The 18,095-nt window shown below is 40.6% G+C and overlaps 1 protein-coding gene across 8 annotated transcripts in view; it reads left to right on the top strand.

Moving 5' to 3' along the window:
* LOC119015499 (neural cell adhesion molecule 2-like) overlaps positions 1-18,095 on the top strand; it is a 499,946-nt gene that overhangs the window by 214,026 nt on the left and 267,825 nt on the right. The gene's annotated exons all lie outside the window — the stretch shown is intronic.

Below are 18,095 nucleotides of genomic sequence, written 5' to 3'. Positions count from 1 at the left end.
ATGGGCTGTAACGTTTAGCTAGCTTGGTTAGCTCTCGTGGATTTCGTGGAGTGTACTGTGTTGGTGCTTCGAGCACCGCGAGCTGAGAGCCAGCAAGGATACGATACAGTATGATACTTTACGATACTTTATGATACAGTGCAGTATGATGCGAATACGATGTGGTAAGGTACGTTATTTTACAGTTTGGTACGATACCGACAGCTTTATTGTCAGCACACTAACACTCATGTATTTACAGGCAGTTCATTTGAGGAAGTTTACACACACAGGTCAGACATACAGTTAATAATATGACACCTATTGAGAGAGGGAAAGCATATCAAACAGTCATGACCATGGAATGTAATGCATAATATCCAGAGATCTTATTTCGCAGCACTGATTATTTTGTTTAGAAACAGGATAGACCGATGTATTAAAGAATTCTATTATATATTCAAGAGAAGGCAGACAACTCTAAAACTTGGCATCTCACATCAAAACAATCTAGATGGAAGAGAAGCATGAGAGGTAAAAGGCGAAATATAAATGTTTGATTTTTGGGGATGAACTGTCCCGTTTGCGTTCGGCTCACAGAGACAAAGAGTCTCCTCAGCCCCCACTCAGTGTCATAACTGCTTTCATCAGTTCATCTCAAATGACTTGGATTGAAGGCGCCGCGATGGCCTCGACACTGATGATCATTGCCAGTGATTCAATTATCGGCTGCAGCGCTGTGTAATTTAAAGCGCATCAGCAGCAAGCGCTCAGAAGAGACGACAGCAGCTGACGCCGAAGTGGCTCTCTTGACATTTCGGATGAACTTTAGGGACTTTTTTAAAAAAAATTACGCCCAGTAACTGCTGGAGCTATGAGAGTTCAACATAGATATTCCTCATTTTAGACCTGTCTGACAAACTTGTAGATGTTTACACTGTTTTGATGGATCACACTGGGACTATTTCATCTTTATTTTAATCAACAAAACCAGCACCTGAGGCTGTTTGTGCTTGGATTTCATTTCCATTATTTACAGGCTTGTAATAGTCACTGCATGTCTTAGCTAGGCATGCTGTATATTGATGAGGCAGATTCTGGAGCCAGATGTTCTCGGCAGTGTACATATTTATTCTTGTACTGTATTTACCTAAAAAATGAGGAAATAGTGCATCAGGTATGCAGACTCCACCGAATTTTGTTTTGAATGATGGATCAAAGCAAACACCTGCCTGATATCAACCTCCAGCGTTGGAAACATCTTAATTTTTTGTCTGAAATGAACAAAAATAAACAGGTTGACATCAAAACCCAATGTTGGCTTGAGGTCGACCTCCATTGTTTGAAACATGTTGACTTTTGGTTGGGAATGAAATGAGAGTGCAGATTTCAATAGATTTCATCACTTCTTTTATTTTCAATTGGATTGGAAATGATTACAGTTATTGCCCCCAAGGTTCCCATCACACTTAAGTTGATGAACAATAATGTTTCCATTAGTCAAGTCTGTGCTCTATCTGTGGACTACACCTGAGCCCAGATTTTAGAAAACATAGAGAAAGTGCTCCTTATAAATTAACACAGGCTAAATTAATCTGTACTGTCAAAACAAGAAGAAAAATTCCAGTTTATTCCAGTTAGACATGTATGATATCTGTGTCTGAAACTGTCTAGACGGTCGGTTTATAAAAACTGTTGGATGAGCACGGAGCTCAGTGGCATTGATTCAAGTTCTATCAGTCTTTGGCAGATAAATCTTAGTCGTATCCGATGTTGCTTTGGTGTTAGCAGGAGCCTGTTCCATCCAGATCTGAACTACTTTAAATGACCTGCTTGATTCAAAGCAGGTTTTTAATCAAACGAATTCCAAAACAAGCGCAGACACGGCTGTCTTTAAAGTCACCGCGCAGCCATATGGCCGTGCAGCACTCTGACCCCTCTCTGCATTCGGGATGAATTGGCACATTTTGCGGCGTGGAGTGTATCCCCCTCCGTCGCCTCTCGTCTACCCGCCCGTCCGCGGGGAACGCTTTAATACTGCTCAGCGTTAATGAAGACAAATCATCCAATGAAATCAATCGATGGTGGAGTCACTGTACTCAAAGTCCCCGAGGGTGCGCGAAGAGACGCACATGTGGAAGATAACTCGACACACACACAGACACACACTGTGCAGTTTCAGAAACTTCTCCGGTTTGATTAAATGTAGCGGCACATCACAGCTGTGTACTCGACTGTAATTCAAATTCACACTCGGTCTTCAACCTTCGTTTTTTTTCAGGACACCCAAACTCGCTCTTTCCTCTCTGAGTTCTTGCTGGTAGTCAGGAGGAATAAAGCATCAACGCTAGATCAAAGCGAGCTCAAACTGAAGCGAGGAAGAGGAGAATCTGAGCTTCACCCCACTGCCATTGTGAGCTTGTGTGTAGATTGAGCTGTAATCTTCGTGTGTGTGTGTGTTTGTGTGTGTGTGTGTGTGTGTGTGCTCATCTCAGAGAAACTTCACATTATTTTTCTTAAGTTTTCCAGCACCTTGGTTAAGCAACGTGCCATGCAATCGCTTGAGGTTTTTTGTGTATTCTATCAGAACGATCATCTATTTTATGATGGAAAGAGGCCGTTTTATGAACGTCGGCTCAACAATAACACGAGCGCAGGGAGTGAGGTATACGAATGTTTTCTTATAAAAGCATTATTTTTGTCAAAATCCAATTCCATCTCACACCGGAGAGTAAAAGATTGATTTCTCTCTCTGGCTTCTCTTTGTCGTTTTCCATCTTTTTCAGTCGAGATAGTGGATGTGTTTTTCCCCCCTGCACGCCAAGTGAATCAGATATTTTGTTATATTTGTTTTGTAATAACATGTTCTCAGGCAATCAAGCACCGGGGCTCCTCGAGTGGCTTCCTGGGGCCACTCGAGCGCCCTTGTGCGACCTCAAACAATGCCGGATGGCTTCAGTTCAATATCACATTATTTGCTTTAAGTTAACGGTACACTGACAAAAAAACCTATTCTGGGAATGTGTTTCTTTCTTTGCCTTGCTGACAACAAACATCCACAGAGAAGCAGAGAGGGTTTCTGGCCTCAGTATTCTTCTGATTGGATTTTTTTTAGATTTTGCTCAAATTTTGGCTCACTTGAAAGTTAAAAAAAAATCAGTTTGCCGTCACTAATCAGCAGCCAGTTATTTTCTTGTTTACTTGGTCTACAGCATGTCCAAATATTGCGAAAGATGTCCAGAAACGAAAAGTTATGCAGACACCAGTGAATGGTATGATTTTTTTGTGTTTTAAGCATTGCCATGCCTTTTTATTCAAAAAATGACTCAAAGAAGGTATTCTCAAACTCCAAGCTGCAAGACCAGGAGAGAAAGTGGAATGAAAACATCCTCCAATCTTTATATTTTGCCTGCTAGATAATATTCTTAACACTTTGTACAGGAAGTTGGTGGCATTTTCCTTAGTGGTGAACCGTAAAGGTCCAATCCCATTCCCACTTTGCACCCCTAACCCTTATGAATTATCTGGCTAGTTAGTTAGTTAGTTAGATGGTGTTGGGCCTAGCTTTCAGTTGTAGCCCTTCAGTGGAAACGTTTGAGCAGTCCTGGAATACACAAATTAAGTTGTCATTCAGTGATGAGTTGTTGCTTCATTATTTGCTTTACTTTAAGGAGTCAAAAGCCAAAAAAGATTGATAATTGCTGACAAAATCATGGCTGATTGATAGAGGTACAAAACTACAGAGTTGATGTAAGTGAGGCGCTGAAATGTTTCCGTACAGTAAGTCACTATTGCCCTTATTGATTTATCCATGAAGACAAACCTTCTGGGTATTCGGTGCTTGGCAGGTGTTTAATTCAGACACTGGTTGTACACAAATGAGATTAAATTAGGCCGTAATGGTTCCCACAGGGAGACTGGTTAAAGTTTCCTTCTACATCATTGACCTCCGGGTTATGAGCGTGTTTCCGCTGAGCCCTCTGTTGTCAATCTGTGCCTGCACCCAGCTGGTGTCGTGGCAGGGATTTTCACACCTGCCATACATGCTTTATGATCTAAGATCTGGAAATAGAGCTCTGGATTCACACCCACGTCACCGTTGCACGTTCTTTATTCCCCAAAAGATTAGGATTTGCTCTTGTGCAAGCACAATCTTAAAACGTTCAGAATCTTCCCAATCTGTTCACAAAGCAACCATCACTTTAGTCATATCTGTGACGAGGAAAATTGTGAACTTGGGGAGTGTAAGGGAAAGAGAGTGTCATTTTCTCCTACAATAGATCCGTCAATTAAAAGTGTGTGAGAAAATTGGTTTCTCATTTTCACCTAACCGTTTCACTGGTGGTGAATTTAGATCATTAAAGGCAATTAGTCAGACCAGAACAGTGTTTCACACCAGTGTTTTGAACAAATGTTTCAAGCAAGCATTCTCCATCTTCCCTTCAGTGTGAGTACTTTTCCCCATCATGGTGCAATCTGTTGTGCACCAGAACACTCTCACGAACGAAGGGGAAGCACGCCTGACTGCAGATTGAATGCTGGGTGGATGTGAGAACAGCAGGAGGGAGCGACAACTTCACAGCTCCTGCGACTGAACACAACGCGTTTTTTAGTCGCGTAAAAATGATGATTCCAGGTGAAAGAAACGATTCCTCAGCACCTGTCACATCAATTTTACATGTGAAGTATCAATGAGGATGTCAGGCGCAAAGATGGAGGCATGCTAGAGTCTTATTCCTTTCCTCAAAAGTCTTCAAGACTTATAAAATCATTTTGGGTTGTGGGAAACTACGGCGACAATGTTCCAGGGAAAGTGTCGAGGCACAACCTTCAAGTGCACCCGAAAATATGACTTTCACTTGAGCCTTCAATATAGCTTCTTCTCTGACAGTCTGCTAGCTGCTGCCTTGAAGTGCTACAGTTTTTCTCCAAGATAAAGATCCCCACAGCACCTCCAAATATAAAAAGAGAAAAACCTCAAGGGAAGCAAAACTTTCAGTTAAGTGATGTTGTAGGTTAATCCATTTCACTCTGATGTGTAATGCTTCACTATACTATATAGCTCACTGTTAAGGTTCAGTTTTCTGAAAAAGAAAAGTGTGTGGGAGGAAGGATATTCACGGCACAATTAAGGCTTGTTTTCAGATTTTTTGACAGGCATGCATTGATTTGAACATATTTTCACTTAGATTGTACGTCCTGTTGCTTCCAAAAGTTATTATTTGCTGCTTCTGTTTGCAGTAAACAGACCGTTAAACTGTGTGGAATCATGAACGTAACTTCTAGTCTGGGTTTTGCTTATTTAGGGTATGGATTAGACCCGTATGTTCTGCATTTTGTCAGTCTTTTCCCAGTGTCTGAGCAAGTCCCCGAGTCCATTTTGTAGCAAGATTTAACTCCACAAGACTGTGTGGCCACTTGGTGGCCACTCACCTACAGCACTGTATTTGCTGACATGATCAGCCTTAAAAAATAGCTTTGTCCCACTGAGGCCTTCTGTACTGTATATCTCTGCTGGACCAGAATATGTCCTTCAGCCAGTAGAGGAAGATACATTTCCACTGAGGTATTTTCACAGATGACCATCCAGTTTCTGCCACCACCACCCGCCACCTCTGATGATCCCTTTTATTTAGCCACCCACTGTCTTTGACTTTCAAATACAAGAATGAGACATGCCCCATGCCCGTGCACAGTATTTCTAACATTAATAAACATGGTAATGTCCAAACACAGCAACTTGGTGACCTCTGAAACTGCTCAAAACATGTCAGTGGATCCCATACATTTCAAAAGATTGTCTCTCCATCCAGCTAAAATAGGAATTATAAAACTGGACCTGCTGAGCTGTTTATGCCTCTGGTCAGCTAAAAAAAACAGATACATGGAAATAATAACCCTTGGCAATTGATATAGCAACAAACTCCCCTATGCCCATTTGCATTTGAATGGCACTGTATGAACGAGTGTCCATTGTACTGTAGGGACGAGTGTGTGGGAGCACGAACGATGTCAGGGTCTTTGCAAATTACTGAAAATATTTTCAGGATTGTGTTTTGTTTGTATGTTTAGGGCTTTTTAATGACCCTCAGTGAAATATGAAAATGTTGCACACAATTGGTACTGAAGTTATGTTAGTATGTATCAAGTAGTGATGTGTTGGTTGATGTAAAAGAATTGTGTTGGGTGAAGGGTTCGCTGCTTTGTCTTGATTTGCTGATTAACTAAAAAAGCTGTTTGAATTACTTCAGCTGGTGTAAAACAATGTTTCTAGGTTTTCTCAAAGTTTCAATGTTATGAAGCCATTCAAAACGCAGATACGTCACTGGCTGCAGTCAGGGCTGCTCAGGCTAGTTGGAAGGCAGATAAAGTAAGAGGAATACATTTGAAAACTCTGAAAAAATCAAATCATTGGAAATCGGGCTGGGTCAGGGTTAGTCGTGAACATCGTCAGTTTTACCATTATATAAAAATATGGTCTACGTATGAAATTCCTCCTTTCTAAATTGTCTGAACTTTTATTAAGAGTTTGAGCAAACTTTTGTTAACACCTAGCTCATGGACATTTGTCAGATCTTTAATCTGTAATTTGTTCAAAGATTTAAAACTTTAAATCATTTCTCAAAAGAAATCTAAACCTCAGTGGAATTACCTAACTAAGCACCTACCTAGTGGTATTAGTGGTCCAACTTCCTTCAAAGGTAAAGTAACTCATCTCCAAAAAGAAGTGATGAAACAGATGCATCCATTGGAAGCAAGTCTGCTTTCAGTCCGTCGGGGTTTTTTTCCTCACAAGCACTAAGCAGAGTTTTTACAGCTCCAGAAAAGACCAAATGACTTCTTAACACTTTTTTTTACACCACACTTAGATCCCCCACTTCCAATACGCACCACAAACAGTAGCACAAATTCCTATTTATTAAATATAACCATCACAGCTGGGAGTGAAGTCAGTCAAATCCCACTCGACTTATAAAGGGGAAATTGGCAGAGACGGCTCTACTGGAGGAACAGGAAGAAATGATTGGGTGGTTGACTTAGTGTGCGAGTAATTGAGAGTGTTTCTCTGTGAGGGAGCGATTCAAAAAGGGATGAATTATAAATAAGGTTGGATGAATGAAAGAATTAAATCGCTTTTACAATCGTAAGGATGTGTAATAAATATTTTTGCAGTTTCATTATAATATACGGAGATCAGTCACTTCCAATGGCTGCCAGAAATCACCTCACTTTTTTGGCAGAAGTGTTCTAACATGACAGTGTTTCAGCGCACCTGAAAGTCAAAAATCCTGAAAATCACAACCCAATCAGCAGAAAAAAAGGCGAATTTTACAATTCTGCAACCGATGGACATGTTAGGGACAGGAAAAGTTTGATGTACTCTGCCTTTACTTGCTTTTATCTGTCAACTCCTTTGTCCGCCATTATAGTGAATACCAGAGATCCTGAAACAGCCAGTGTTAGACTGATTCTGTGCCCATCGTGGAGCCTACAATAGTGAACGAATGATCGCCTATACAGGAGACCCACTCTCTGTTGCCTTCCCTCTTTCCCCAGCCAATTACAGACCTACCACTGGATGATTGATGTATCATCTAGCCAATGAAATTTCAAATACATGGCAATATATATTTTTACTGAGGGGGAAAAAAGGAAATAAAGAACTACACTGAGTTTAATGCTTCTGTTACTATCAAGTAGGGGTAGGTCGCAAAATGGCTTATTTTTTGCCAGACGCTTGGATATTTCCTCAGAAATACATGTTTTAAGTGTTCATTTCATTGATGTTGTTATCACATTATTTAAAGATGTTTGCACATTCTCAACGCATTACAACGGCTATTGTTTTCAGTCACGTACCATCATGTATTTTACAGTTATGTTGAATATTTGCCAGACTTTTACCCTCCTTTTCTGCAAGTTAGTAAACACATTACTTCAAGCACCCTTCTCTCTGTAGTAGTCCAAAAATTCTGAGTATCCGTGCACAGTTTCATTGTAGGATTCGACTCGAAAGGCTTCACACATTCGGAAGGTTGTTACAGCACAAACACCCCACATCCATAATCACACACTTGGCAGGCACGCGCTGTAATTTACTTATACTGAGCTCCCTCATTTGCATACAAAGATGTCTCTCTTCCATAGCAGCTCTAATGAAATTAGCATGTAGTGTAGAGGCCCTCGGAGAGGTTTTATTGCGCTGCAGCAACATGTTAATACTTAATGCATTCTGTCAACGAACTCCTTGATGGGTGTCTGTGGCACATCACTGTGAACATGGAGGGACTGAGTAATCACTGCTGTCTGCTTTTTGTCCCTCAACCTCCATCTTTTTCTCTCTGCGTCAGTTTATTAAAAAAAAAACATTTGCCTTTTTGTTTTTCACTGAAATCTCCTCGTTCACCACCACATCTCTGTCGATCTCTAAATCTAATGTTTCTTTCAAGTTTTAACCTTCTCTCGCTTCTCTGTTTCTTGTGCCGTCATTGTCTGCATCAGCTGCTACTTTGCCCTCAGGGATACTGAGTCACACTTAGTGGAGTCCTACTGTAGTTATCAAGGACACATAGACCCCATTATGAAAAGAGCTGAATTGCTTCTCTGTAGAACACAAATTTGACTCCGAAAGGCCATGGCTTGCCCTTGGCTGATGTTAACATTATCCTGAAATGTAAACCTGATCTCCTCCAGAGTCAAGGGAGTCTTAACCGGTGACGCCTCTGTGTATAAGTGTGTGTGTGTGTGTGCACCCTGATGAGGAAATTGCCAAGCATCTCGCGGATGTGTAACCAGAGCCGACTCTTCATCCTGTGGTTTCGATTTTAAATCTTCATGCCACGCCTGAACAATCAATGAGGGATAAAATATAGTGTAATTTTATGTTACCACCATTAAAAATGTGTAAAGTACTTTGGCAGGAGTTAAGAGCTCTGTATTATGTGGCTAAAAGAGATATTTGGAGAAATGTTACAGTAGGAAAAAAGCCGTATAGTTAACCCCTAACCTTCACATTTGAACCCTAACCCTGAGAAGAATTTAATCTGGGCATGAAAACATTTAGTGGGTCTTCATCCGTCATTTGGAGATGTTAAAGATTTACTTTAGCTTATATGAGATAATGATAACTATAAGTGACTGTGCCCTGAAGGGATTAAAGAAGTAGTAATTGGATTCTCTTCAGTTTGGATCATATTAAAACAGTAGGGCTGTAAACAGTGATGAAAACCCAAACAGCTCATTCCATATTTAGTTTATGTTCAGTTATTTTAATTTCCCCCAGATGAGAATTATGCAGGATCTTTACACCTAAATTAGAGACTTGGGTTGTCTGTTTTCAGCTTATTCTTGCTTCTTTTCACCTGTTTTAATACACTCAAAAACCTGAGTGAAAATGCCAGAAATTCACAAAAAATTCCAATGTCACATCTAAGATTTTATGACAGAAACATGCACTCTTTAAAGCACCCACTCCTCTCCTCTATTACTTGTCTTAATGGCACCGGACTGGAGAATTAATGGCACAAATGTTTATCTTGATGCACCCAAAACTCAAACTTTTTCTGCAGATTTACTGGAAATTCTGTCAAGACGTGGACTGAAACCTGAAGAATGGCAACAGTGACATTGGTAATTGTTGTTTGTGTTTGTCGCCGCACTTAGCCGTCTATAAACCGAACTGCCCCTCAAAGATGTTAAAGCTCTACTTCACCGTACTCTGCTCTTGACCTGATGCTTTCAGACTGAAAATGGCAGTGCATTTATAAAGGGGGCTGCATTAATGTGGGCGTGTTGTTTGAGGTGTCAAGATGATGAAAACCACAAGTGCCAGTATGACTAATAAAAAGACCAACGAGTTTAAGGTGTTGTCAGACAGCAAAATACTGCAAAGCACTGTGATACTATGAGACGAGCTATTATAGATGGTGAGATTCATGTTAGATGTTGTTTATGTTACAAAGGCTGGATTCCTTTTCAAATTTAAACTCCTACCCCTGGTTTTCGAGTGGCCCCTTGTCCCTCAAAAGGTGTACTGATTGAAATCCCATCGCACCCAATTTAATGAGACACTCCTAAAAGCCCAATCCCAGTTCCCCCTTGCCCCTACCACTTAGGCTTAACCCTCCGGTGTGTGCATTCATGCCTAGAGATAGGGTTTCCTGATTCTTGTTGGGATAGTGGGCTAGTGTGACGTATTCGGCCTACATAGCCCTCCGAAAGGATGTTTTTCAGGGCCACATTTCAAACTGAGGATTATATGAATTCTCTGTTGTTCTGATGTATCATGGTTCTTTTCTTTATAACAAACATAAAAACAATAGCTACAAGCTACTAGGAGCACAGGTTGCTAATGTTAGGCCATAAAGAACTGCTAGTGGCCAGGCGATGAAGCAATAGCCTTTTTTTATATTATGTCATTTGTGAGTTCATTGTGAGCGTTCATGCTCTCCATTGCCATCAGATAACTGGCATATGGCATTTCACTAACACCAGGATTGCCACAGTAATGCAAGAGAAATCACGACAGCTGAAGGCGCTATACTGGAAATATCTTGTCACATCTGTTGACATAATTGCATAGATGACCACTGAAGACTTCTGAGGGCTTTAAAGGGTTTTAAGATTTTATAAGGAACGTTTTCAACCACTAGCCCTGTCTCTTAGGAGGGACAAGTGGCCACTTGAAAGCGAGAGGTATGGGTACAAATTTTAAATGGGACTGAGCTAAAGGCCATCACAAATGTAGACTTTTATGTATCCGGTTGACCATATTTGACTGTATGTACTCACATGGTGTCATTTTGAGTGTAGACTGAACAGCCCTGCAGCTCATACCACTGTTGTTGGTCTGAAAATAGCTTGAAGGGTGACGTCTTTTCTTTGAGAGCCAAACAAACAAATCCGCAATGCTCACAGTAGCTGTACAATTAAAGAGAATTGTGCCCACAGATGTATCAGCTGCAAGTCAATGATTGTGTTCTTGAAACAGAGATGAATTATTGTAAATAAAAGCTTGAATCAAGATATTTAGCTGCGATAAAGACAAACAACCATTGTACGTCTGATTGTTGTTAGATCCTTCAACTGATTATGACCCTCGTTCATTAATTCGATAATACTGCAGTAATGATAAGTAGGCTTCATTAGATTTTGACATAATGAGATGCCAACAAACACATGCCGTCCTCTGAGACAGAGAGGCGGACGGGGAGAGGAGAGGGACGGGTGAAGATGGAGGGGGAGAAAATGTGAAATGACACATTGACAGCGTCTCAACAAGGCACATTCAGCACTGCACTTCATCATATTTAAATCCCACTGCAAGGTCTCCGTGCAGCTTTGCGTGCAGCATTGTTTCTATTACGGACCCAATTATCTGCCTCGATCAATAGCAGCTCACAGCACCTAAGTACTCCAATTGCTGGTTTTGATGGAATGAACCGTTGTCTCAGGTTCCCTTTAATGCCCCCTTAGGAAGACGTCAATGTCCTCAAAAGTTTGGTTAGTGGTTGCTCTTTCTTAATCCCCATTCAATGCACATGGGAAAGAAAGTAAATACAGCAGATGGATGAAGGATAATGTGTTCTGTGGCCCATTAGTGGAGGAAAAAGGTTTGAATACCAGAACCTCTTTGGAATATTGCTCTTCATCTGACCTCGAGATTCTCGGCTCAAATGAATCAAGATACCCTGCGGTGTTTCTAAAGTGATTAGTGATGGCTGCCACCCTATTACCTGCGAGTATCTCAAGCCGGCATTGCATGGAGTGATTGCATGCAATCTTTTTCTCTCCCTAGACCCTTTAAGCTATATCGAAACGACACTCTAGCACTGTTTTCAACATTTTAGGTTATTTTTTGGCCTTTAATCGAGTCATTTATAGCGCTGAACACTTGATTTGTTGATAGTAAAGCCAGTAATTGAAACCCAGGACACAAATATATGTTCAATATGTCTAATACCTTGTGGATCCAAGTGGACACATTTGAAATTTTAAAGTGCAGTTAAAGTTATATATTTCTATTCTTTTCAACCACAGATTGATTGTTAATTCACTGAGCATTATGCTGCTGTTGTCATTGGTGTTCCGGTCAAACCCATTTCAAGTCAGGATCTGGGTTATAGGTCAGTGTTTATCTATGAATAAGAAGCACAGGTTAAGTATCTATGTGGTTGGTTGGTTGGTTGGTTGGTTGGTTGATAAATTGTTTGGTCCACCACTTTTGTCCAGATCATTGACCATTGAAGAAATATGGGCAGAGCTTCAGGGGCCAATACTGAAGTGCCTTAGATCTTTCCAATGGCCAACAACAGCGGACTCATCTGGTTTCAGAGATGATTTTCCCAATAAGTTCATGGTCTCTTCAATACAGTATGGCATTAATTTTTGTAAATGATTGTCCCATTTAGAGCAAAATAGATGATTGAGCAGAGTATGCTCTCGGGCATGGCTACTTTGAGTCAGGGTAGCCTCCCCAGGTTCACCCTCTCATCCAAATATAATTAACTTCTGGCACAGAATAACCAAGATGGTGATGGCCATAATGCCAAACTCAAGGCTTTAAAATGGTAATCCACAAACCCATTGGCACCAGACTATCGACTGACATTAAATTATGCGCAGATATTCATGCACCTTTAAAGGACATTTCCTGCAGCACCACCACAAAGTTTAACATTGTCTTTTTTGTGGAATGTCTTGACAAATATTGGATGGATCATGAGATATCCACTTTATAAATGACAGGTAGGTTTTCCAAAGGATTACTTTAAAAAAAATGGTATAATAATGTTCAAAGTAAACAAGTGAGTGCAGGGCATGGACCCTCAAAATTCAATATAAAAAGCCAGAATTTATTAACATACTGATTGCGTGCTCTACCGCGATACATGCTGATATCATGACAGAGAACATGAATCCACACTTTCCAAAATCATGCCTGTATCACTCAGTTTTGAAGCCACCAAAACTGCTTCTTTCTCTCTTGTTTTCTCTGTACCAGATGCCTGCTTTTGGCAGTCCATCAACATGTGCTGTTGTGTGAAAATGAAATTGAGGACACATTTCAACTGACATTTAAAAAGGTGCCTTCAAAGCAGCAGTTAAGTCAGTCCAGTTGTTATGTGGTTTGCAAGCAGTCAGAAGGCGGACTGTGAGGTAGTGGTAAACTGGCGTTGTTCTTGGGAAACAAAGGATATCAAATTGCTAAGGCATTCACAAAGTGGGCGTAAACAAGTATGAAACCAGTGAGGCAACATCTTAAGAAATGGGTCCAAGTCTGAAAGGAATCACAATATAAGAATCAGTGCTTTAATGGAGTGCAGTTGTGTTTGTAGGCCTTTATGCCTTGAGTGCCCATTTGTGTTCCAAGACGGTATCTGAAAGCTGCGAGCATGCACCGTGAATTGCTCTAGTGAACCCACCAATGAAACACTGGTCAGGGAATGATTGCCATGATGGAGGATAAATGGGAAAAGTGTACCTGATGGCAAATTGTTAGAGTAGTTCTGCAAAAATTTTAGACTCCAAAAATGTAATTGATCTGTAGACATTCTCGAATATAGTGTCTGTTTCAACTACAGTTCCACTCTGGGATTATTCCTCTCTCCTGCCATCTTGGTTTCTAGCTCAATTGTCACCTCAAGTCCAGAACCATCAAATCAACAGACATGACTGACAGGTGAAAGAGAAATGACAGCCATGGTAGTGGAAATAGCAGGAATGATTGGAGGCTGTAGGTGGCCTAGAATAAAGACACATGGATGCAAGTGGCAAGGTTGTCATCAGAAACATGGCTCATTCCCCCAAATCTCTTCTCATTTTTCCATTGCTACACCTTGTGTTCTTTATCAAGAGCCAGTCATCTTACCCATGTTCCCCTTCTCTGTGATGCATTTCTAATATGTTAATACATATGCAGCTCTCAGGTTTCAACATAATCAAATGTGTCTTGGCACATCTGATGATATACCAGGGGACACAGGGTGCAACTGAGCGGCAACTTTTATGTGAGACAAGAGGTGAAATTGTTCTTAACATGATCTTGTTAAGATTGAGTGTCTTATCTCTGCACATGCTTAAATTTAGAATGAACAAAGTTGTGGGATGAGAGATGTGAAAAGAGGGTGAACAATAAAGTAGTTTTGTGGGAAAGTTTAAGCAGATGCTGTATCGATGAATGTCAGTGAACTAGTTTATCTCAAGATAGCTTTGAGGAAATTTCTTCAAATTTGGAAGGTCGAGGTCAGTTTGACTTCACAAAGCACCTGTCTGGCCATTGCGCTATAACCCATGCCATGATTATGACAACATTGTATGCATAGGAATCCAACAAAGAGTGTGGGGAAACCACAGGTTTAATGGTTCAGTAACTAAAGAGCTTGGCTTTGCTTAAAACATTCAGAAGCTTTTTGAAATTATAAATAGGTAGAAAGTAATTGAATTTAGCCTGTTAACCAGTTAGCTCCTAGCCACTTTATACCTCAAGAAGTGATAGTAAACAACACCAGTGCAGCCCAGGCAGAGGCAGCTAGTACAATCGCTAGCTGAACAGGCTTACTAGCTTGCTCACAGCAGCTGCAGTTAGCAGCAGTTAGCTGTTAGGCTGGTGATATACTGTCCCCTTTTTGACAGGAATTCAACAGGTGGCCAGTTTTCATGTACTGTACTTTTAAATCCACAGGAACTGATTAACCAAGTGTGCTGGAAAAAGGGAGGGATAAACAAACAAAGACAGGAAGTGGAAGTAAAACAACAACACCTCATGATAATCTTTCAGGAAATGCTGAAACTGAAACTCTGGACCAATAAATGTAGTAAGCAGTAAGAAGGAGAACATTTTTTTTACTGCAATTTTAATCGGTGTCTCATATCATTATGTCTCTGAAAGTCCCCTCAAGCTTAAGTAGATAAATAACATTGAGATTTTCCCCATATTAGTTTGGAGAAGTGTCAGCATGACCGTGATTTCTGCAAGAACTCATTAAATGATGGAAGACGAACATAACTGGAACTGAGTTTGTTCACTGCTCTTTGTTTATTCTTGAATTTCACTGGTCATTTGTACCTAAAGCATTACATCTTTAATTCATTCTTTAAAGTCTCTCCCCTCTGAGCTCAGACCCACTTAGCTCTTTCTCTATACATCATCTTCCATTTCCCCCAGCTTCTGCCAAACAACACAAGGCCATCAGAAGTATATCGGCAATCATTACTATTCCTGCCTTGCTTTATTTTACAAGTTTGCTAATTACCACATGTGCCATAGCCCATTTCCCCCTGGAGCCCTCTCTCGCCCGCTCTCCGCATGCCTCTCCTCCACTTCCCTCCATCGATCACGACTTGGGGAAAAGTAAACTTTCCGCGTGCTTTCTTTCTTTTTCTCCCTCTCCACCCCGACGATTCCCAGCTGATTGCGGGAGCGCTAGCAAAGATGCTAATTTGTTCTTGACTAGTGGAGTAAAAATCATTAAGGAGTACCTCAACACCCAAGAGAGGGGGGTATGCAAGGACAGGTGCGCGGGGGGGGGGCATTCACAGCTTTGTACACAAAGCTGTGAATGCTGAAGCTGTGGGAGTTCCAGCAATAGTTTAAGATTAAAGATTGGCTAATATTTGAAAAGTATATCACACGGGATCCTAATGACACTTGCTGTGATAATTTCTGTGACCATTGCTTGATGCTGTGTTGAAAGAGCCGATCATTGAACTAATGATTGCCTCCTTTGTCTCTCTTTCTGTTTCATGCAACCTTCCCCATGTGGATTCTCGACGCAGGTAAGTCAACCATTATGCTTGTCATCTGCTTCCGCACACACGCACTCCTCACCACTGTTTGTCTCTGTGTTGGCGCTAACCAAATGGCAGACGGCGCCCTACATCGCCTACGCCATCTGCATACAAGGATCTGTCTTTCTTTAATGTAACATACTAGATGGCCATGCTGCTACACATGTGTCCCCCTGTAGAGAAGAGACGCTGTCATTCATGTTTCAAGTGTGACAGATGTGTGCACGCCGTTATGAATGTGTAGGGACGTTTCTGTGCGAATGCGGAAAGCAATTCATCACTGACAGCTGCAGTGCTACAGTAGCTGTGAGAGCTGGGAGGTCGTTTGATTGAAGCACGTGGCATTTTCCTGTGTGTGCATGCATTGTGGTGGTTGTTCGCACATGTAATGAATTCTTATCACCTTTAAAAAGATTAGAAAAATCAACAGGCTGCTGCCTACGTAATGCTTCAAGCCTTTCAGGAGAGGAAGGGGAGAAGAAAGTGGATTTTTTATTTTTATTTATTTATTTATTTATTTATTTTTGGAATTTTTATTATTTTGTCACTGAATTAAGCTCCTGCATATTTTCTATCAGGAACAAGCTTGTGATTGCATTCCAGGCAGTGCTTTCCACTTCCGTTAACATCCGCACCATAAATTTGACGGAAATTATAATGAGGTTTGGTGGATCCGACGTTTGTTGTCTCTTTTAAGGGCAATGCGGCTGTATATTTGCATGACACAGAGTCTTTCAGTAGTTTTTTAGTGGATTTAACTCCATCTTTTTGCTGCTGACTAAATAGCAAAAGGCTCTTTCTGATGATAATGATGATTATGACGTGCTATCTTAATGTGGATACCAGGGCTTAGGAAAAAAAGTGAGAACATCGCCAACTCCAGAGAAAGTAATCCATAATAGATTACCCAACACCCTGGCAAAATTGTTGTCATTACTAATGATGAAAGCGAACACGTTACTCTTTATATTCATCTTAACAGTCCAAATCTAACTACCTGACAGATGGCAGTCTAGAATTGATTTTATCTCAAGTTTTACCTCACTTACAGGATTTAATGACCTGACAGTTTACAATTACACACAAAGTATGTCTGATTGTTTTTTTTTTTGTTGTTGTTGTTTTTTAAGGCCAATTAGGACCGGGCTGGATTGGGTTGTTTCTGCCAAAAACAGATCTCAATAAATAAAACCATTTTGAATTTTTTTCACCTGAATTTTATTCCTGCAGCTTGAAAAAAAGCACAAAGTGAAATTGAACAGTTGAGTGAATAACTAAATTTGACAACCCCGTCTTGTGGCTTGTCAAATTGTCTTTATTTCTGAAGTCTTGCTCGCAGCCCTGCGCACAATTTGCATTTTACTGTGATATTCTTTATCTTTAATCGGTGTTCCATTCGGGCACACTCAATTTAAAGGCTTAAAAGAGATACCAGGCTTCATAGGGCTCATTTAAGCTCACATTTAAATCACTGCTACACTCAACCGGTTACAGTCACAAAAGTTAACATACAGGAAACAACCCACCTCATTCACTTCTTTGAGTTTGGTAGATAGGAACATCCTGGAGAGGTCAGACCAAACATTATGTTTAGGTTTTAACTTTTGTTTACCTAAACGCTGCCTGTCTGTACCTAGGTTAGGTTTGGGTTGAAGGTTTAGGGTTTGAGTTACAAGTTAGGAATTAGGAGTTAGGGTTTATTTATATGTTTTTATAGCCAAAAGCAGAACAAGAAAGGCAACTGCTGTAAATGACTGTGTCCAATGGGCAAATGGTGCAATCGCTGATCAATCACACTTGAATTCAATCAAAAACAAAATGGTATCACAGGAAACTTCGTATTGTTGTCCAGAGGAATCGATACGTCTCCAGTTCATGATGAAACAGGTGATTTACAACCTGGAGTTTGAGAGTGACTGAACCTTTCTGAGTCAAATACATTTTCATCTGCAATTCTTATTTGTTTAACAATGAAGACAACAACTCCCATCATCCAACTCTACAGGGATTTTGCTTTCATTGCTCTGACTGAGACACCCCTTGTTGGCAGAAAATACGTACTATGTGTTTAAGTCTTTGATTTATTTTAAGTAAGGTTTGGGTGAGAGAGGCTTAACGCCGACATGCCCGGTTTAAAATTGTGCCCAAAAGAATTGGACATATGTCACCAGAAGGTCACCCATGAAAACAAACCGATCCTGGGACACTATTCCATTACAACCTCTCTCTTTCTCATTTACCGCCGGAGTATTTCGTCCATTTTCTTCCACTGAACTAATTAGTTCCCCTAAACTCTCTGTCAGTGATTTGTCGTCAGCTAAATGTGT

The sequence above is a fragment of the Acanthopagrus latus genome, chromosome 24 (assembly GCF_904848185.1).
Source record: "Acanthopagrus latus isolate v.2019 chromosome 24, fAcaLat1.1, whole genome shotgun sequence".
NCBI classification, from domain to species: Eukaryota; Metazoa; Chordata; class Actinopteri; order Spariformes; family Sparidae; genus Acanthopagrus; species Acanthopagrus latus.
Note: the sequence above shows the minus strand (reverse complement) of the source record. Positions and strands in the feature narration are given on the sequence as shown.